Source organism: Taudactylus pleione, unplaced genomic scaffold (genome assembly GCF_031769625.1).
Source record: "Taudactylus pleione unplaced genomic scaffold, aTauple2 ptg001137l, whole genome shotgun sequence".
Classification (NCBI taxonomy): domain Eukaryota; kingdom Metazoa; phylum Chordata; class Amphibia; order Anura; family Myobatrachidae; genus Taudactylus; species Taudactylus pleione.
The window spans coordinates 6,861,119-6,882,795 of record NW_028285538.1 but is presented as its reverse complement, the minus strand read 5'-3'; the positions used below and the strand labels follow the sequence as shown (position 1 = coordinate 6,882,795).

The 21,677-nt window shown below is 47.6% G+C and overlaps 1 protein-coding gene across 2 annotated transcripts in view; it reads right to left on the bottom strand.

Moving 5' to 3' along the window:
- Positions 1 to 21,677, bottom strand: part of GALNT13 (polypeptide N-acetylgalactosaminyltransferase 13) — a 531,019-nt gene that overhangs the window by 92,478 nt on the left and 416,864 nt on the right. The window lies entirely within an intron of this gene.

Sequence of the window (21,677 nt, the reverse complement as noted above, 5' to 3'; positions counted from 1 at the left end):
TCTCAGCTCTTTTCTCTCTCTCGCCATCTTTTCACACCTTTACCACTTTCATCTTCACTAGGAGTCAGCCCTTTCCAAAGGTCCAAGTTTTATTTTTTTGCTGCCCCATCCCCTTTCCCTTGGTACTAATGGAAGCATGTGCAGACAATGGGAGATTCACCACTCCATGTTGGGTTCCCTCTGTAGAAGCAGAAGGTGTGGAAACTCGCAACCACTCTCAGCGCCCCTGAGCATAAAACTATATCTACAGATGTGTCCTCATACACTATGGGCGCAGTCAAGCCAAATAGCCCTTCTCTGCGCACAAGGTCTTGTGCATCTCGGCTTGCACTGAGGGGCTGGGTATGAAATCCCGACGACTGAGTAGCCGCCGAGTGAAATACCGATGCAAGAATCCTGATGCTAAGAGATACTGACATGGGCAGGTAAGTACAGTAACCCTACCCCTCTCCCCACCTTAACCCTCCCTCAGTGGTACCTAACACTAACCTCCTCAGGGAATGCTTAACCCTAACCCTCCCTCCAGAGGTGCCTAACCCTAACCCCCCCCCACCCCGCACCCTAATCCTAACCTTCCCCGGAGGTGCCTAACCCTAATCCCCCTTTCCTGCAGCCTAACCCCTCCCATCCCTGGGGGATGCGTAATCCTAACCCTCCCCCCCCCCCCCCCGCGGCTAAAAGCTAAGAGGGGCCAGCTTACCTTCGTTCGGGAAGCTGTCTGTCGAGATTCCGGCGTTGGGATCTAGACGGCAGGATTTAGACAGACGGCTTCCCGGCCATTGGTATATCAACTACATCCCCTGCTGAGCATCTTTTTTGCTCCAATGTGTGTCTTATTCGCAATGTATTGCATCAAAACTACTTATCAAGACTGCACTGATTAATTTGATATGAGACACTTATACATCTGTGTACGAATGAGTCTGACTCAGTATATAAAGTGCTACGATACAGCAGCAACAGCTTATTTTCACTCCAAACTCTTTTGTGCTTCATCTGCGACTTTGAATTTAAAACTAGTTTCTGTGCAGTTCTGGCATCTCTGGTACAGATAGAGTGGTTTATCACTGCATCTGTGGTGTGAATAAGATGCCATGCTACACCATTCAGTGTGGCATGGCGTATTGAGGCTTGGTGTGTGAGGACACATTTATATATATATATATATATATATATATATATATACGAGGATGGTTCAATAAGTAAGGTAACAAGACCCTTCACGTGTGTAATGTTGGTAATGTTCTCTATGTAATTCTAGTTTCCTGCCAGACCAGAGCGGTTAGACCACTGATTCCCCTCATGGCCATTAGACTGTGCCTCATATCAGTCATACTGTTACAACATCAGTTGTAAGATTGCGGGGCTGGCGGAAACATGGTCAAACATCGTGGTGCGTAATGTGATCCTATTACTGTGTCTAGACACATCAGCAGCTGAAATGTATTGCCAACTTGTGGGTACGGTGATAACGTCATGTCACGGAAACAGGTTTGGGTTTGGTGCACTGCCTTTGATAACGGCAGGACAGATGTTCAAGCCAACCGCACACTTGAGTTGTTACAGCGCTTCCATTGGGTGGCACGGGACCATCCTCCCTACAGCCCTGATCTGGCACTGAGTGATTTCCATCTCTTTGGACCATTGAAGAAGCAGCTGAGTGGAAGGTCGCAAACGACAGTGAAGTTCAGCAAGCCATCATGTCTGGCTTCAGGCGCTTGACACTGATTTCTTTCATGCCAAGACAGATGCCGTGGTGTACCATTGGAACAAATGCTTAGACACATATGGGGATTATGTGGAAAAATAAACTATACCAAGGCCATACTATTGATTATACATATATGTGCAAGTCGAATAAATTTACGCAATGAGAGGTCTTGTTACCTTATTTTTTTAACCACTCTCGTACATTCCCCTGGGCCAGACACATTTATGTATAGTATACATTTGTAGTTACAGTCCCTTTAACTTATTTTTCACCATCCAAAGCTCTTTGAAAGTAATGGAGACCTTTTTTCCTTCTGTGAATACTTCTAGAACTGTCAATACATGTATAAAATTCACACACAGTTTCTTGAGGAAATACTAAATCACATCCTCTACCACCAACCTCCGTTACTAAATTAGGAACAACATTCAACATAATTAAACACCAGGGGCCTTGTTTGTGAAAGAAGCCGTGATGTCTGAGCTAGTTCAAATTACTTTGCCACTGCTGTTCATTATCTACAATTGTGAAAGCTTCAAATAGTGTCACATACAAAGTTGGGTGACTTCATGGGGTAAATCGAGTATTCAAAGTTATTTTTAAAATCTTGGGTAAACATTACACGCTAACAACCTTCAAGGCAATAACATTCTTACCTCTATCATTTACAAACAGAACATATAAATTATAAGCAGTTATTCAAAGATAGTACAGTAATCCTTTTGGCAATCTCATTTCATAGCGACACAAACTATTGCTCCTGTGTGTCCTGAGTTCCCAGCACTTCTAAAGCTGAGCGATAACAATATCGTTCAATATATCGGCGAGTGCGTATGCTAAAAATGACCAGAGATGTGCGCTCCCTCTGGTCATTTACGATAACCCCAGTTGGCTGTACATGCAGCCCAATCTGGGGGTTATCGTGATTGATGCCATGCTGCTGAATGCAGCATGGCCCCGCTCCACCCCCCCGCAGTCGTCCGTCGCTGGTCGGCATCGGTAAGTGTGTATACACTTGCTGATACCGGCACCCCTGCCGGGCCCGCCGATGACAATGTCGCCGCATACACACATCGTGTAGTGTGTATCAGTTTAGAATAATATATTCATACAGTAAACTGTCCATTGATGAAGCTCATCCGACTATCAGATAGTCTGCATATTGTGTCACTGTCTATAATATAAACTAGGGATGTGCGCCGGACCATTTTTGCCGGATTTGGATTTGGTTCTAATTCATCATCCGGCTTTGGATTTGGATTTGCCATACTGCGGTGACTGGATTTGGATTTGGATTTTTTACAAAAATTGGCTAAAAATCACATAAATCGGGCTTTTTTTTCTTCCTAGAGTGTTATTAACCTCAATAACATTAATTTCCAGTCATTTACAGTCAATTTAGACCACCTCACAGCTTAACTTATAGTTTTCACCATTATTGGCCAAAGGTTGCAGTGAGCTGACTGGTTACCAAGCGTCAGAGCAGCAGCGCAGTGGCACAGACACCACAGTTTAAAGCACATCTATGAAACATTGCCACACAGCAGTGGCAGAAATGAAAGGTAGTTCAAGATGGAATTGTCCTTGGGCCCTCCCACCCACCCTTATGTTGTATATTAAAAAGGACATGCAGAGTCACAGTGCTTTTATACATAGAGGGCTAGTGCCCAAAGGAGTCACAGTGCTTTTGATTTATACACAGAGGGCTACTGCCCAAGGACTCATGGTGCTTGTATACACAGAGGACTAAAGCCCAAAGAGTCACAGAGCTTTTATACAGTGGGCTAAGGCCCATGCAGTCACAGAGCTTGTATACACAGAGAGCTTATGCCCAAGAAGTCACAGTGCTTGTATACAGATGGCTAAGGCCCATGGAGTCACAGAGCTTTGTATACAGTGGGCTAAGGCCCAAGCAGTCACAAAGCTTGTATACACACAGTGGGCTTATGTCCAGTAAAGTCATGGAGCTTGTATACACACAGTGGGTTTATGCCCTTTCATGGAGCTTGTATAATATACACAGTGGGCTATGCCCTGTCACGGAGCTTGTATACACTCAGTGGGCTATGCCATGTCACGGAGCTTGTATAATACACTCAGTGGGCTTATGCCCTTTCACGGAGCTTGTATAATAGACACAGTGGGCTGTGCCCTTTCACGGAGCTTGTATGCACTCACTGGGCTTATGCCCTGTCACGGAGCTTGTATAATACACTCAGTGGGCTTATGCCCTTTCACAGAGCTTGTATAATAGACACAGTGGGCTATGCCCTTTCACGGAGCGTGTATGCACTCACTGGGCTTATGCCCTTTCACAGAGCTTCTATTATACACACAGTGGGCTAAGCCCAGTCACTGAGCTTGTATAATATACACACAGTGGGCTAAGCCCAGTCACGGAGCTTGTATGCACTCACTGGGCTTATGCCCTGTCACGGAGATTGTATAATAGACACAGTGGGCTTATGCCCTGTCACGGAGCTTGTATAATACACTCAGTGGGCTTATGCCCTTTCACAGAGCTTGTATAATAGACACAGTGGGCTATGCCCTTTCACGGAGTGTGTATGCACTCACTGGGCTTATGACCTTTCACAGAGCTTGTATTATACACACAGTGGGCTAAGCCCAGTCACGGAGCTTGTATAATATACACACAGTGGGCTAAGCCCAGTCACGGAGTTTGTATAATACACAGTGCACACAGTTGGCTAAGTCCAGTCACAGAGCTTGTATTATACACACAGTGGGCTAAGCCCAGTCACGGAGCTTGTATAATATACACACAGTGGGCTAAGCCCAGTCATGGAGTTTGTATAATACACTCAGTGGGCTAAGTCCAGTCACGGAGCTTGTATAATATAAATAATACACTCAGTGGGCTAAGTCCAGTCACGGAGCTTGTATAATACACTCAGTGGGCTAAGTCCAGTCACGGAGCTTGTATAATACACAGTGCACACAGTTGGCTAAGTCCAGTCATGGAGCTTGTATAATAAACACACAGTGGGCTAAGCCCAGTCACGGAGCACACAGTGGGCAAGAAGCAGAAGTACTTTCTCTAACTAATCTAACTCTAGTCTCGCTTTTCCCTTCTCTATCACTACCTAACTAAGCGTGACTGTTCCGTCTGGATTAGGGGTGTGCACCGGCCACTTTTCGTGTTTTGGTTTTGGATCTGGATCTTTCTTCGTGTTTTGGATCTGGATTGGTTTTGCCAAAACCACCCTTCCGTGTTTTGGATCTGTATTTTTTTGAAAAAAAGCATAAAAACAGCTAAAATCACAGAATTTGTAGGTTTTTCTGCTCCTATGCTATTATTAACCTCAATAACCTTAATTTCCACTCATTTCCAGTCTATTCTGAACACCTCACAATAGTGTTTTTATGTCCAAAAGGTTGCACCGAGGTAGCTGGATGACTATGCTAAGCGACACGAGTGGGCGGCACAAACACGTGACCCATCTAGGAGTGACACTGCAGTGGCAGACAGGATGGCAGTTAGAAAAACTAGGCCCCAAACTGTACATAATGCAAAGAAAAAAAAGAGGTGCAAGATGGAATTGTCCTTGGGCCCTCCCACCCACCCTTATGTTGTATAAACAGGACATGCACACTTTAACAAATCAATCATTTCAGTGCCAGGGTCTGCCACACAACTGTGGCTGAAATGATTGGTTCGTTTGGGCCCCCACAAAACAAGCTGGCAATTAATGTGTCCCTGCACAAACTGGCTCTACGGAGGCAAGATGTCATCCTCATCCTCCTCATCCACCGATTCCTCACCCTCTTCAGTGTGTACATCCTCATCCTCACAAAGTATTAACTCGTCCCCACTTGAATCCACCACCACAGGTCCCTCTGTACCTTCTGGAGGCTGGTCTCCCTGGAAGAGCTGATAATTCATTTTGATGAACATCATCTTCTCCACATTCTGTGGAAGCAACCTCCTACGCCTTTCGCTGACAAGGTTCCCGGCTGCACTAAACACTCTTTCGGAGTACACACTGGAGGGGGGGCAACTCAGGTAAAATAGAGCCAGTTTGTACAGGGGCCTCCAAATTGCCTCTTTTTCCTGCCAGTACAGGTATGGACTGTCTGACATGCCTACTTGGATGCTGTCACCGATGTAATCCTCCACCATTCTGTCAATGGTGACAGTATCATATGCAGTGACAGTAGACATGTCAGAAATTGTTGCCAGGTCCTTCAGTCCGGACCAGATGTCCAAACTTGGTCCTGCCTGCCCTGCATCACCGCCAGCGGGTTGCTTAGGATACCTAAGTCTTTTCCTGGCAGCCCCAGTTGCGGGAGAAAATGAAGAAGGAGCCGTTGACGTGTCACGTTCCGCTTCAGCTGACAGTGTGTTCACCAGCAGGTCTTTGCACCTCTGCAGGCTTGTGTCGGCCGGAAAGAGAGACACCACATAGGCTTTAAACCTAGGATCGAGCACGGTGGCCAAAATGTAGTGGTCTGATTTCAACAGATTGACCACCCTGGAATCCTGGCAAAGCGAATGAAGGGCTTCATCCACAAGTCCCACATGCCGAGCGGAATCGCTCCGTCTTAGCTCCTCCTTCACTTTCTCCAGCTGCTTCTGCAAAAGCCTGATGAGGGGAATGACCTGACTCAAGCTGGCAGTGTCTGAACTGACTTCACGTGTGGCAAGTTCGAAGGGCTGGAGAACCTTGCACAACACGGAAATCATTCTCCACTGCGCTTGAGTCAGGTGCATACCCCCTCCTTTGCCTATGTCATAGGTGGATGTATAGGCTTGTATGGCCTTTTGCTGCTCCTCCATCCTCTGAAGCATATAGAGGGTTGAGTTCCACCGCGTCACAACCTCTTGCTTCAGGTGATGGCGGGGCAGGTTCAAGAGTGTTTGCTGGCGCTCCAGTCTTTGGCACGCAGTCGCTGAATGGCGAAAGTGGGCAGAAATTTTTCGGGCCACCCAAAGCGTCTCCTGCACGCCCCTGTCGCTTTTCAGAAAATTCTGCACCACCAAGTTTATTGTGTGAGTAAAACATGGGGCGTGCTGGAATTTGCCCAGATGTAATGCCCGCACAATATTGGTGGCGTTGTCAGATATCACAAATCCCCAGGAGAGTCTAAGTGGGGTAAGCCACTGGGCGATGATTTCCCTCAGTTTCTCTAAGAGGTTGTCGGCGGTGTGCCTCTTACTGAAACCGGTGATACACAGCGTAGCCTGCCTTGTAACGAGCTGGCGTTTCTGAGATGCTGCTACTGGTGACGCTGCTGCTGTTGCTGCGTAAGGTGATACATCTACCCAGTGGGCTGTCACAGTCATATAGTCCTTAGTCTGCCCTGTTCCACTTGTCCACATGTCCGTGGTTAAGTGGACATTGTGTACAACGGCATTTTTCAGGACACTGAGGACACTTTTTCTGACGTTTCTGTACAGTCTCGGTATCGCCTGCCTAGTGAAGTGGAATCTAGACGGGATTTGGAACCGGGGACACACTACCTCCATCAATTGTCTAAATCCCACTGCACTAATGGCGGATAACGGACGCACGTCTAACACCAACATAGCAGTCAAGGCCTCAGTTATACGTTTTGCTTCAGGATGACTGCTGTCGTACTTCATCCTCCTCGCTAAGGACTGTTGGAGGGTCAATTGTTTAGTAAAAGTAGTTTTGTTCCTACTTCCTCTCTGGGATGATGAACGACTCCCAGCAGCAGCGGCAGCAGTAGGCGTAGCAATGCAGGATCCTCCGGAGGAATCCCGGATAGGAGAGTCAGTCATGCCAGTGACATGGCCTGCAGGACTACTTCCGATCCTGACTAAGGAGGAAATTGACGAGGAGGGAGTTGACGGTGTGGTTTGCAGGCGCTTGGATACAACAGGACAACGGGATTTAGGTGTCCCTGGACTGCTTACGGTCTTAGCCAAAGTTTCTGAACTTGACAGTAACTTTTTATGAACGCGCTGCAGGTGCCGTATAAGGGAGGATGTTCCTAGGTGGTTGACGTCCCTACCCCTACTTATTTCACCTTTACATATGGTACATATGGCAAGACAGTTGTTGTCCGGATTTGGATAGAAATATTGCCAGACCAAAGAGGTGGAATGTTTGGTCTTCTGCCCAGGCATGACCGTGATGGGCTTTTTCATCCCACGGACAACAACTGTCTCCCCCGGAGCCTGATTTAAACAAACCACATCACCATCAGAATCCTCCTCGCCAACTTCCTCCTCAGCGCCAGCTACACCAGTATCCTCATCCTGTTGTACTTCAACAGTGACATCTTCAATTTGCATATCAGCAAGTGGACTGTGGGTGCTCCTTTCAACACTTGCAGGGGGCGTGCAAATGGTGGAAAGAGCCACCTCTTCCCGTCCAGTGCTGGGAAGGTCAGGCATCGCAACCACCACCACACTTGGACTCTCCTTGGGGATTTGTGATATCTTCTTAGAAAGCACAGTTCTTCGCTGTGCTTTTGCCAGCTTAACTCTTTTGATTTTTTTAGTGGGAGGAGGGCTTCCATCGTCATGTGAAGCTGAACCACTAGTCATGAACATACTAGGGATCGACCTTAGCCGTTCCTTGCCACTCCGTGTCGTAAATGGCATATTGGCAAGTTTACGTTTCTCTTCAGCTGATTTAAATGTCTTTTTCAAGGTCATTTTCCTGAACTTTGCCATTTGGGATTGTATGTGCCCTCTACTATGACATTGGGCATCGGCCTTGGCAGACGACGTTGATGGCATGTTATTGTCTATGTCATGACTAGTGGCAGCAGCTTCAGCACTAGGAGGAAGTGGTTCTTGATCTTTCTCTATTTTATTTTTATCGGAGAAAGTTTGGTCCTCCATTTATGTTATATCAATTTGATATATACGTGCGGCTAAACACAGAAAATAATTTTTTTTTTGGTTTGGACTGGAGTGTACTTTCAGGGGTTACAGCACCCTTAACGGTCAAGCCAGCCGGCCCTTTACTTATGACACAGGCGCACGCTTGGCACTACTTTGTTGATGCACATGCGGCTACTGCGCACACAATTCACAAACACAGAAAATAATTTTTTTTTTGGTTTGGACTGGAGTGTACTTTCGGGGGTTACAGCACCCTTTAACGGTCAAGCCAGCCGGCCCTTTACTTATGACACAGGCGCACGCTTGGCACTACTTTGTTGATGCACGTGCGGCTACTGCGCACACAATTCACAAACACAGAAAATATTTTTTTTTTTGGTTTGGACTGGAGTGTACTTTGGGGGTTACAGCACCCTTTAACGGTCAAGCCAGCCGGCCCTTTACTTATGACTCAGGCGCACGCTTGGCACTACTTTGTTGATGCACGTGCGGCTACTGCGCACACAATTCACAAACACAGAAAATAATTTTTTTTTTGGTTTGGACTGGAGTGTACTTTGGGGGTTACAGCACCCTTTAACGGTCAAGCCAGCCGGCCCTTTACTTATGACACAGGCGCACGCTTGGCACTACTTTGTTGATGCACGTGCGGCTACAGCGCACACAATTCACAAACACAGAAAATTATTTTTTTTTTGGTTTGGACTGGAGTGTACTTTCGGGGGTTACAGCACCCTTTAACGGTCAAGCCAGCCGGCCCTTTACTTATGACACAGGCGCACGCTTGGCACTACTTTGTTGATGCACGTGCGGCTACTGCACACACAATTCACAAACACAGAAAATAATTTTTTTTTTGGTGTGGACTGGAGTGTACTTTCGGGGGTTACAGCACCCTTTAACGGTCAAGCCAGCCGGCCCTTTACTTATGACACAGGCGCACGCTGTGGCAGCAGCTTCAGCACTAGGAGGAAGTGGTTCTTGATCTTTCTCTATTTTATTTTTATCGGAGAAAGTTTGGTCCTCCATTTATGTTATATCAATTTGATATATACGTGCGGCTAAACACAGAAAATAATTTTTTTTTTGGTTTGGACTGGAGTGTACTTTCAGGGGTTACAGCACCCTTAACGGTCAAGCCAGCCGGCCCTTTACTTATGACACAGGCGCACGCTTGGCACTACTTTGTTGATGCACGTGCGGCTACTGCGCACACAATTCACAAACACAGAAAATATTTTTTTTTTTGGTTTGGACTGGAGTGTACTTTGGGGGTTACAGCACCCTTTAACGGTCAAGCCAGCCGGCCCTTTACTTATGACTCAGGCGCACGCTTGGCACTACTTTGTTGATGCACGTGCGGCTACTGCGCACACAATTCACAAACACAGAAAATAATTTTTTTTTTGGTTTGGACTGGAGTGTACTTTGGGGGTTACAGCACCCTTTAACGGTCAAGCCAGCCGGCCCTTTACTTATGACACAGGCGCACGCTTGGCACTACTTTGTTGATGCACGTGCAGCTACTGCGCACACAATTCACAAACACAGAAAATAATTTTTTTTTTGGTGTGGACTGGAGTGTACTTTCGGGGGTTACAGCACCCTTTAACGGTCAAGCCAGCCGGCCCTTTACTTATGACACAGGCGCACGCTGTGGCAGCAGCTTCAGCACTAGGAGGAAGTGGTTCTTGATCTTTCTCTATTTTATTTTTATCGGAGAAAGTTTGGTCCTCCATTTATGTTATATCAATTTGATATATACGTGCGGCTAAACACAGAAAATAATTTTTTTTTTGGTTTGGACTGGAGTGTACTTTCAGGGGTTACAGCACCCTTAACGGTCAAGCCAGCCGGCCCTTTACTTATGACACAGGCGCACGCTTGGCACTACTTTGTTGATGCACATGCGGCTACTGCGCACACAATTCACAAACACAGAAAATAATTTTTTTTTGGTTTGGACTGGAGTGTACTTTCGGGGGTTACAGCACCCTTTAACGGTCAAGCCAGCCGGCCCTTTACTTATGACACAGGCGCACGCTTGTCACTACTTTGTTGATGCACGTGCGGCTACTGCGCACACAATTCACAAACACAGAAAATATATTTTTTTTTGGTTTGGACTGGAGTGTACTTTGGGGGTTACAGCACCCTTTAACGGTCAAGCCAGCCGGCCCTTTACTTATGACTCAGGCGCACGCTTGGCACTACTTTGTTGATGCACGTGCGGCTACTGCGCACACAATTCACAAACACAGAAAATAATTTTTTTTTTGGTTTGGACTGGAGTGTACTTTGGGGGTTACAGCACCCTTTAACGGTCAAGCCAGCCGGCCCTTTACTTATGACACAGGCGCACGCTTGGAACTACTTTGTTGATGCACGTGCGGCTACAGCGCACACAATTCACAAACACAGAAAATAATTTTTTTTTTGGTTTGGACTGGAGTGTACTTTCGGGGTTTACAGCACCCTTTAACGGTCAAGCCAGCCGGCCCTTTACTTATGACACAGGCGCACGCTTGGCACTACTTTGTTGATGCACGTGCGGCTACTGCGCACACAATTCACAAACACAGAAAATATTTTTTTTTTGGTTTGGACTGGAGTGTACTTTGGGGGTTACAGCACCCTTTAACGGTCAAGCCAGCCGGCCCTTTACTTATGACACAGGCGCACGCTTGGCACTACTTTGTTGATGCACTTGCGGCTACTGCGCACACAATTCACAAACACAGAAAATAATTTTTTTTTTGGTTTGGACTGGAGTGTAATTTCGGGGGTTACAGCACCCTTAACGGTCAAGCCAGCCGGCCCTTTACTTATGACACAGGCGCACGCTTGGCACTACTTTGTTGATGCACGTGCGGCTACTGCGCACACAATTCACAAACACAGAAAATAATTATTTTTTTGGTTTGGACTGGAGTGTACTTTGGGGGTTACAGCACCCTTTAACGGTCAAGCCAGCCGGCCCTTTACTTATGACACAGGCGCACGCTTGTCACTACTTTGTTGATGCACGTGCGGCTACTGCGCACACAATTCACAAACACAGAAAATATATTATTTTTTTAGCACTTGGGGGGAGCACCCCTGATGGACAGTGCACCCCCTGGACAACACTACAGCACCCCTTTAGGACTGGGACACTGCACAGGACTTTGGAGTGGACACAGCCCCTATGGAGAACTGACTGCACAACACAGTCCAGCCAGCCCCTATGGACTTTGAAGTAGTGGACACAGCCCCTATTAACAACAGCAGCACAGCACAACACAGCCAGCCCCTATGGACTTTGAAGTAGTGGACAACAGCAGCACTACACTACACTACACTACACAGCCCTAACTCCCACCCTCCCTCTTCACTGTCCACAGCCGAGTGAGAAAATGGTACCGACGCGGGTACGTTATATAGGATCCAAAACCCGCGAGACTCGGAAGGCGGGATGATGACGTTTTGCCTCGATTTCAGATCCGAGTCAGGCGGGAAAAGTCGAGCCCGACTCGGATCGGACTCGGATCGGGGGGGCTCGGGGGGGTTCGGATTTCAGAAATCCGAACCCGCTCACCCCTAGTCTGGATACAGTCACGCGAAATGGCGCCGACACCCGGGCGCCACGCCTTTTATAGAGGCCGAACGTCACCCGGCTCTCGCGAGGTCTCGCGAGAATCCGACGCCGGACGGGCGACGTTCAGCCTCGAGGTGGAATCCGAGTTCGGGTGGACTCGGATTCCACCTGTTCGGAGCGGTTCGGATTCCTCAGAATCCGACCCCGCTCATCACTAATATAAACATATAAAAAATTTACATATTTAACATAAACTGATGGCAGCCAAACAATTGGCAATCATGACTAAGGGGCCTATTCATCATTACTAAACTTTCCCTGGAGGTAATTAGGTTTAGAACTCACATGGAGTTCTACCTAATTACCAGAGGAATTCATCATTCCTCCTCTCCATAACTATCTATTCCGAAAAGCTGTCATTTTTGTGATGACAGCTTTTCAGGAAATAGATAGTTATCCCTGTTTACAGTAACTTACCGCAGCTGGAATCAGTACTGCGCATGCGCTTTTAAATTCGTTAACCCAGCACATGCGCAGTACTGCCTACACATGCGGTAAGTTTGTGTCCCCCCCCTCCGCTCTCCTGCCCCCCCGCTCACCCCCTTCCCCCCTTCAGCACTTACCTGTCCGCGCAGCAGCCTCCGGCTCCGTCCTGCTGGTCTGTCACATGGTCTCCCAGCAGACCACAGTACAGATTAGAAAAAAAAAAAGTTTTTTTTTTTTTCTAATCTTTATTGTGTTCTGCTGGGAGAACACAGTGTCCGACCAGCCTCCGGAGCCAGAGGACGCACCAGACGCAGGAAGACGCGGGGGGACCTGCACAGCTGGAAGCAGGTAAGTATCACCTGCTATTCGCCACCTCACAGTGGCGGATAGTAACTCCATCAAATTCCGAAAATTCATAATTTTCGGAATTTGATGAATACCATAATTTCCACATCCCCATACTAATGTACTAATGTATGGGGAGTGTGGAAATTAACGCAGGGGGACTTAGCAAGGAGATATCAGTGATATCTCTTGTGCTAAGTGGCTTCATGAATACTAAAATAACATTATTTAAGGAAAATGTCCTTAAAAACGTTAATTTAGTGTTGATGAATAGGTCCCTAAGCACAATGGGGCTGATGCTAAGGTGAAAGCAAATCTATTTCACAGATGGATCTTGCATACTTTTGCACTGCACACACATCTATGGGGCAGGCAGTCATACCCAGCTCAGTCACATCTCCGCTTTCAGTTTAAGGGGCATAACTGGGTGGTAACAGGGCACTGGCACATACCCCAAGCTTAGTGAGGGTGCCTAGAAGGGTGTAGATGGATTTGTGGGCTATGCTGGGTTATTCATACACAGTAATTCATCTGATTTCAGACAGAACCCTTGCACCAAGGAAAGGGCTGCTGTGCAAATGATCATATATATTGTACTTGCCAACTCTCCCTCATTGTCAGGGGGACTCCCTGAAATAGTAGCAATCTCCTTGTCTCCCTGAAGAGCCTAGGCATCTCCCTGATTGTATCTTACCCCCATTATGTAGCTGTTCTATACCTGGAAAAAAAAGAAATAAGATATATACAGTATATACTGTATATTCAAATGGGATCATCAGTGCCATTTCCCTGCATTTGTTATGTGGTACAATGATGTATCAGTGTGTTTTCATCAACAAGTAGATCTTACTGAGCAACAACTGCTGCATTGGGGCCATAGTTCCCTCCTTCCGTGGCCGGGCACTGACTCTGCATGGGGGCGGGGCATGACCGTGCGATCGTCATTGTGGCCCCGCCCCTTCTTCACAATGCCGAAAATAAAGGCATTGTGACGCAGGGGGCGGAGCCATGATGACGCGATTTATATATTGTGATACTTGGGGTTATTAGCTTGATAGGTTGGTGTTAGTGGTGCAGTGATTAGATGCAGAATTAGAGTCCCCACATTACATTCCAGTTAAACAAATGAAAAATGGTGCTTTTACTTCAGCATGGACATCAGGAAACAGAAATAAAATAATAAACAACCTAGCCCTTTCTTAGGCTTTTCTTAGGGCATAAGCTCACTTCTTGAGCCCTCTCTATAGAAGCAGCTAATCTGCATGAAAGTCTCTCACAGTCTCTGAGATTTGTGGTCCTTCCTGCCACATGCAGGACTGGACACTGGCCTCCTGGCCTGGTACAGCATCCTTAGCTTGATGGCTGCCACCTCTCACAGTCTGGCCTGCTTTCTTGCAGGTACCATAGCTCAGTCCCAGAGTTGGATAGCTTTCCCTGTATCTCACAGGTCTAGGCTCAGGCCTCCTGGCCCTCACTGGCTTGCTAGCACAGTGAGCTCCGGCCCTGATTCAGAGCCGGACACTCTGACAGAGCACTCGCTCTGAATCAGGGCCGTCCTTCCTGATTTTAGAGAGGCCTCCTGGCCGCTTGCATAGCTGTGGGTGACCACCCACAGCTATAGCGAGCGGCCAAAAAGATGGTCGCGATGGTCAAGACCATCACGACCATCGGGCTTGCGACTAGACCCTTGTGGTAGGGTCTTGTCTGCCGCAAGCCCTGGAGTGCTTTTGGCTCTGTCAGAGCCAAAAGCACTCCCACTGACATCACTTGTGATGTCAGTGGGGCCGGCCCCAGACGGTAGGCATTCCCATGGGAACGCCTACTTCTGGCCAGCCACACCCCCAGCACGCCCACCAAAGGGGGTGTGCTGTCACTCACCCTCGACAGCACGCCCCCTTTGTAGTGAGACCCATAGCGATGGCTTGCCCGTCGCTATCCGGGTCTCACGCATGCGCACGATGGAGCCGGGTCCAACATGCGCATGCGCAATGGCCCAACATCGACCCTCTTGCCAGCGCTCGCGAGCGGGTCTGAATCAGGCCCTATGTCTGACTGGTCTGCCTCAGTCCTCCCTGGACTGAGTTCACTTGGCAGCCATTATACATCTTCCCACAATGCTTTTCTACGCTGTTTGGGCGGATCTGTCCTGCTCCACACAGAATCTGCTGCTCACCAGTGCCACCTCTGGTGATACAGCCACATATCCCCCTCCTCAGCTTGAAACCCCTGGGTTCAGTTACATGGGACGAGGCATTCTCATGATGATGTCCCTCTTCACTCTCCTCAAGCTTTAAGGATTTCAGCACATTTTCCCATAGTGCCCTACTTCCTCATAGACAAATCCAGCAGAATTGCAAGTTCCGTCCTGTTTGCATGAAGGCATTGTTCACACACCTGAGTATTATTCTTCACAAGACTCTCAGAATTAACCTTTTTAAGGTTCTGCTTTGCCCTGCAAAACTGTGTGATTGCGTCACATTCAGATCACCCTGAATCCACGGCAACAAGAGAGTCTCATCCTTTGAAGCCATCACTATCTCCGTAGACTTCTGTACATCCTGTACCTTTTCTTGACAGGTCATGCGATCACCATCTGTCAGTTCTTTATCATCAACTTCAGACACGGTTTTGCCATCTGGACCCGTGTCTCTTTGGGAGGACTTCACACCCTCAGCTATCACTGTAAGCTGGAAGTCACTGCAAGGACTCTCATCCACTTTTCCAAGACAGCCTTTTAGGGAATTTCCCAACTTTGATACAACTATTTCAGACGCTGCCACTTTTAATACACATTGCAACTCCAGTTCTTTGGTATTCCTCTCCGTTTGGAATCTTTGCAACTGGTCCTGTGTACTTAGCAGACACTTTTCAAGGTTTTTCTTCTGTTCTTGCAACTTCCAAGCCCTGCCATGGGCAAGGTTAAGCTCTCTCTCCAAAGATTCACTTTGCTTTGCGGCTTTATGCAGACTTTCCTCCAGGAATGCATTTATTTCTGTCATACATTCTGAAACTGCTTTAGCTGCAAGTAAATTGGAATGGAGACTTTGTACTTGCTCCTTACAGCTGACTTTAAGATGGACCATCTCCATCTCTTTTCCTTCACGGTAAGTTTCCCACTGAGCGCGAGTCTGCAGCATCTGGAGATACTTCTCTTTTACCGATACTGCCACAATATATATATATAATATATATATATATATATATATAAAAAAAAAGACACAATCTGCCGGCAGACATTGTCTATAATGTCTGTATTTATTTCTTATGGGGATGTTGTATTTATGGCTATTCTATTTGTTTCCCTAGCTGGTGCACACACGGGCAGCTCAGCATCTAGCCGCAGGTGACAGTCCTTAGCTTGGACAGAACTGGAGCGCATAGGGCCGGCTGGTGGAACGCAAGCCTGCAGTTCCCATGGCAACGGCTGCAAGGCGTTCCGGAAGTTCGGTGATGACTGTATCCAGTGGGAGGAGCTGGCGCCCATGGTGCGCGGTGATTGAAGCTGGCCACAGGTGGGGTATTTAACGGTGGGGTAAGTGTTGTTTGTTGCTGTATGTATTCTGTCCTGATGACGGGGTGGTAACCTCGAAAACGTTAGAGAATATACATCGTTTTTTCTTGTTGCTGTCTCCGAGTGCCAGTTCTTTTTCCTTCTTTCTATATACATATATATATATATATTAGGGGTGTGCACCGGCCACTTTTCGTGTTTTGTGTTTTGGTTTTGGATCTGGATCTTTCTTCGTGTTTTGGATCTGGATTGGTTTTGCCAAAACCACCCTTCCGTGTTTTGGGTTCTGGGTTTTGTGTTTAGGATCTGTATTTTTTTTTAAAAAAGCATAAAAACAGCTAAAATCACAGAATTTGTTGGTTTCTCTGCTCCTATGCTATTATTAACCTCAATAACCTTCATTTCCACTCATTTCCAGTCTATTCTGAACACCTCACACCTCACAATAGTGTTTTTATGTCCAAAAGGTTGCACCGAGGTAGCTGGATGACTATGCTAAGCGACACGAGTGGGCGGCACAAACACGTGACCCATCTAGGAATGACACTGCAGTGGCAGACAGGATGGCAGTTAGAAAAACTAGGCCCCAAACTGTACATAATGCAAAGAAAAAAAAGAAGTGCAAGATGGAATTGTCCTTGGGCCCTCCCACCCACCCTTATGTTGTATAAACAGGACATGCACACTTTAACAAATCAATAATTTCAGCGCCAGGGTCTGCCACACAACTGTGGCTGAAATGATTGGTTCGTTTGGGCCCCCACAAAACAAGCTGGCAATTAATGTGTCCCTGCACAAACTGGCTCTACGGAGGCAAGATGTCATCCTCATCCTCCTCATCCACCGATTCCTCACCCTCTTCAGTGTGTACATCCTCATCCTCACAAAGTATTAACTCGTCCCCACTTGAATCCACCACCACAGGTCCCTCTGTACCTTCTGGAGGCTGGTCTCCCTGGAAGAGCTGATAATTCATTTTGATGAACATCATCTTCTCCACATTCTGTGGAAGCAACCTCCTACGCCTTTCGCTGACAAGGTTCCCGGCTGCACTAAACACTCTTTCGGAGTACACACTGGAGGGGGGGCAACTCAGGTTAAATAGAGCCAGCTTGTACAGGGGCCTCCAAATTGCCTCTTTTTCCTGCCAGTACAGGTATGGACTGTCTGACATGCCTACTTGGATGCTGTCACCGATGTAATCCTCCACCATTCTGTCAATGGTGACAGTATCATATGCAGTGACAGTAGACATGTCAGAAATTGTTGCCAGGTCCTTCAGTCCGGACCAGATGTCCAAACTTGGTCCTGCCTGCCCTGCATCACCGCCAGCGGGTTGCTTAGGATACCTAAGTTTTTTCCTGGCAGCCCCAGTTGCGGGAGAAAATGAAGAAGGAGCCGTTGACGTGTCACGTTCCGCTTCAGCTGACAGTGTGTTCACCAGCAGGTCTTTGCACCTCTGCAGGCTTGTGTCGGCCGGAAAGAGAGACACCACATAGGCTTTAAACCTAGGATCAAGCACGGTGGCCAAAATGTAGTGGTCTGATTTCAACAGATTGACCACCCTGGAATCCTGGCAAAGCGAATGAAGGGCTTCATCCACAAGTCCCACATGCCGAGCGGAATCGCTCCGTCTTAGCTCCTCCTTCACTTTCTCCAGCTGCTTCTGCAAAAGCCTGATGAGGGGAATGACCTGACTCAAGCTGGCTGTGTCTGAACTGACTTCACGTGTGGCAAGTTCGAAGGGCTGGAGAACCTTGCACAACACGGAAATCATTCTCCACTGCGCTTGAGTCAGGTGCATACCCCCTCCTTTGCCTATGTCATAGGTGGATGTATAGGCTTGTATGGCCTTTTGCTGCTCCTCCATCCTCTGAAGCATATAGAGGGTTGAGTTCCACCGCGTCACAACCTCTTGCTTCAGGTGATGGCGGGGCAGGTTCAAGAGTGTTTGCTGGCGCTCCAGTCTTCGGCACGCAGTCGCTGAATGGCGAAAGTGGCCAGAAATTTTTCGGGCCACCCAAAGCGTCTCCTGCACGCCCCTGTCGCTTTTCAGAAAATTCTGCACCACCAAGTTTATTGTGTGAGCAAAACATGGGACGTGCTGGAATTTGCCCAGATGTAATGCCCGCACAATATTGGTGGCGTTGTCAGATATCACAAATCCCCAGGAGAGTCTAAGTGGGGTAAGCCACTGGGCGATGATTTCCCTCAGTTTCTCTAAGAGGTTGTCGGCGGTGTGCCTCTTACTGAAACTGGTGATACACAGCGTAGCCTGCCTTGTAACGAGCTGGCGTTTCTGAGATGCTGCTACTGGTGATGCTGCTGCTGTTGCTGCGTAAGGTGATACATCTACCCAGTGGGCTGTCACAGTCATATAGTCCTTAGTCTGCCCTGTTCCACTTGTCCACATGTCCGTGGTTAAGTGGACATTGTGTACAACGGCATTTTTCAGGACACTGAGGACACTTTTTCTGACGTTTCTGTACAGTCTCGGTATCGCCTGCTTAGTGAAGTGGAATCTAGACGGGATTTGGAACCGGGGACACACTACCTCCATCAATTGTCTAAATCCCACTGCACTAATGGCGGATACCGGACGCACGTCTAACACCAACATAGCAGTCAAGGCTTCAGTCATACGTTTTGCTTCAGGATGACTGCTGTCGTACTTCATCCTCCTCGCTAAGGACTGTTGGAGGGTCAATTGTTTAGTAAAAGTAGTGGTGTTCCTACTTCCTCTCTGGGATAATGAACGACTCCCAGCAGCAGCAGCGGCAGCAGTAGGCGTAGCAATGCAGGATCCTCCGGAGGAATCCCGGATAGGAGAGTCAGTCATGCCAGTGACATGGCCTGCAGGACTACTTCCGATCCTGACTAAGGAGGAAATTGACGAGGAGGGAGTTGACGGTGTGGTTTGCAGGCGCTTGGATACAACAGGACAACGGGATTTAGGTGTCCCTGGACTGCTTACGGTCTTAGCCAAAGTTTCTGAACTTGACAGTAACTTTTTATGAACGCGCTGCAGGTGCCGTATAAGGGAGGATGTTCCTAGGTGGTTGACGTCCCTACCCCTACTTATTTCACCTTTACATATGGTACATATGGCAAGACAGTTGTTGTCCGGATTTGGATAGAAATATTGCCAGACCAAAGAGGTGGAATGTTTGGTCTTCTGCCCAGGCATGACCGTGATGGGCTTTTTCATCCCACGGACAACAACTGTCTCCCCCGGAGCCTGATTTAAACAAACCACATCACCATCAGAATCCTCCTCGCCAACTTCCTCCTCAGCGCCAGCTACACCAGTATCCTCATCCTGTTGTACTTCAACAGTGACATCTTCAATTTGCATATCAGCAAGTGGACTGTGGGTGCTCCTTTCAGCACTTGCAGGGGGCGTGCAAATGGTGGAAAGAGCCACCTCTTCCCGTCCAGTGCTGGGAAGGTCAGGCATCGCAACCACCACCACACTTGGACTCTCCTTGGGGATTTGTGATATCTTCTTAGAAAGCACAGTTCTTCGCTGTGCTTTTGCCAGCTTAACTCTTTTGATTTTTTTAGTGGGAGGAGGGCTTCCATCGTCATGTGAAGCTGAACCACTAGTCATGAACATACTAGGGATCGACCTTAGCCGTTCCTTGCCACTCCGTGTCGTAAATGGCATATTGGCAAGTTTACGTTTCTCTTCAGCTGATTTAAATGTCTTTTTCAAGGTCATTTTCCTGAACTTTGCCATTTGGGATTGTATGTGCCCTCTACTATGACATTGGGAATCGGCCTTGGCAGACGACGTTGATGGCATGTTATCGTCTATGTCATGACTAGTGGCAGCAGCTTCAGCACTAGGAGGAAGTGGTTCTTGATCTTTCTCTATTTTATTTTTATCGGAGAAAGTTTGGTCCTCCATTTATGTTATATCGATTTGATATATACGTGCGGCTAAACACAGAAAATAATTTTTTTTTTGGTTTGGACTGGAGTGTACTTTCGGGGGTTACAGCACCCTTAACGGTCAAGCCAGCCGGCCCTTTACTTATGACACAGGCGCACGCTTGGCACTACTTTGTTGATGCACGTGCGGCTACTGCGCACACAATTCACAAACACAGAAAATAATAATTTTTTTGGTTTGGACTGGAGTGTACTTTCGGGGGTTACAGCACCCTTAACGGTCAAGCCAGCCGGCCCTTTACTTATGACACAGGCGCACGCTTGGCACTACTTTGTTGATGCACGTGCGGCTACTGCGCACACAATTCACAAACACAGAAAATAATTTTTTTTTTGGTTTGGACTGGAGTGTACTTTGGGGGTTACAGCACCCTTTAACGGTCAAGCCAGCCGGCCCTTTACTTATGACACAGGCGCACGCTTGGCACTACTTTGTTGATGCACGTGCGGCTACTGCGCACACAATTCACAAACACAGAAAATAATTTGTTTTTTGGTTTGGACTGGAGTGTACTTTCGGGGGTTACAGCACCCTTAACGGTCAAGCCAGCCGGCCCTTTACTTATGACACAGGCGCACGCTTGGCACTACTTTGTTGATGCACGTGCGGCTACTGCGCACACAATTCACAAACACAGAAAATAATTTTTTTTTTGGTTTGGACTGGAGTGTACTTTCGGGGGTTACAGCACCCTTAACGGTCAAGCCAGCCGGCCCTTTACTTATGACACAGGCGCACGCTTGGCACTACTTTGTTGATGCACGTGCGGCTACTGCGCACACAATTCACAAACACAGAAAATAATTTTTTTTTGGTTTGGACTGGAGTGTACTTTCGGGGGTTACAGCACCCTTAACGGTCAAGCCAGCCGGCCCTTTACTTATGACACAGGCGCACGCTTGGCACTACTTTGTTGATGCACGTGCGGCTACTGCGCACACAATTCACAAACACAGAAAATATATTATTTTTTTAGCACTTGGGGGGAGCACCCCTGATGGACAGAGCACCCCCTGGACAACACTACAGCACCCCTTTAGGACTGGGACACTGCACAGGACTTTGGAGTGGACACAGCCCCTATGGAGAACTGACTGCACAACACAGTCCAGCCAGCCCCTATGGACTTTGAAGTAGTGGAAACAGCCCCTATTAACAACAGCAGCACAGCACAACACAGCCAGCCCCTATGGACTTTGAAGTAGTGGACAACAGCAGCACTACACTACACTACACTACACAGCCCTAACT